Source organism: Trachypithecus francoisi, unplaced genomic scaffold, assembly GCF_009764315.1.
Source record: "Trachypithecus francoisi isolate TF-2019V2 unplaced genomic scaffold, Tfra_2.0 Lachesis_group16, whole genome shotgun sequence".
NCBI classification, from domain to species: domain Eukaryota; kingdom Metazoa; phylum Chordata; class Mammalia; order Primates; family Cercopithecidae; genus Trachypithecus; species Trachypithecus francoisi.
This window is the reverse complement of record NW_022681461.1, coordinates 8031239-8031863: the sequence shown is the minus strand read 5'-3', so window position 1 is coordinate 8031863 and position 625 is coordinate 8031239.

The following is a 625-nucleotide window of genomic DNA, read 5'->3' as shown; positions in this document are numbered from 1 at the left end:
GAGACACATCTGGAAGTCGTTAGTTCTGGGACATTTTGGCACCTCGCCCAGCAATCCCCTGGGCCCAGAGCGGCCCTGGCCCAGGCCTGGTATTCTTATCAGCTCCTAGTACATCTGTGACGGACAGTCCCTGCCACCTGGGATTATGTTGTCCAGTGTTGAGTGTGTGGAGGAGGAGACAGGGCTGCTGTTTGGGGCACGGACACTCTCCTGGGCCAGCCTGAAGGACAGAGTGTCCTCCCAAAGTTGACTCAGTTGGAGAGGTCCGAGTCTCTGCTCTGGCTGTGGGAAGTGATTGGGTCCCCAGGTGGGAAGGTTTTCCCGGGGCCAAGAGGACAAGTCTACAGTTGATCTGGTTGTAGTGGCAGAAGAACAAGGGGCTCAGTCAGCAAACAGGAGACAGGAGACCCACATCCCAGAGAGAGGCCCCCGGGCACTGTGGTAGTGGCCACCTCTAACATGCTGTTTTTTGTTTTGTTTTGTTTTTGTTTTTACAATGAGCTACTCTCTTCATACACTGAGTGATAACTGGATCATTACATTAAATTGACTGCTTCTCCTGCTAGGTATTAGCGGATACGTTTCTCTTTTGGGCCTCCCTCTTGCCTACACACTTATATCACCT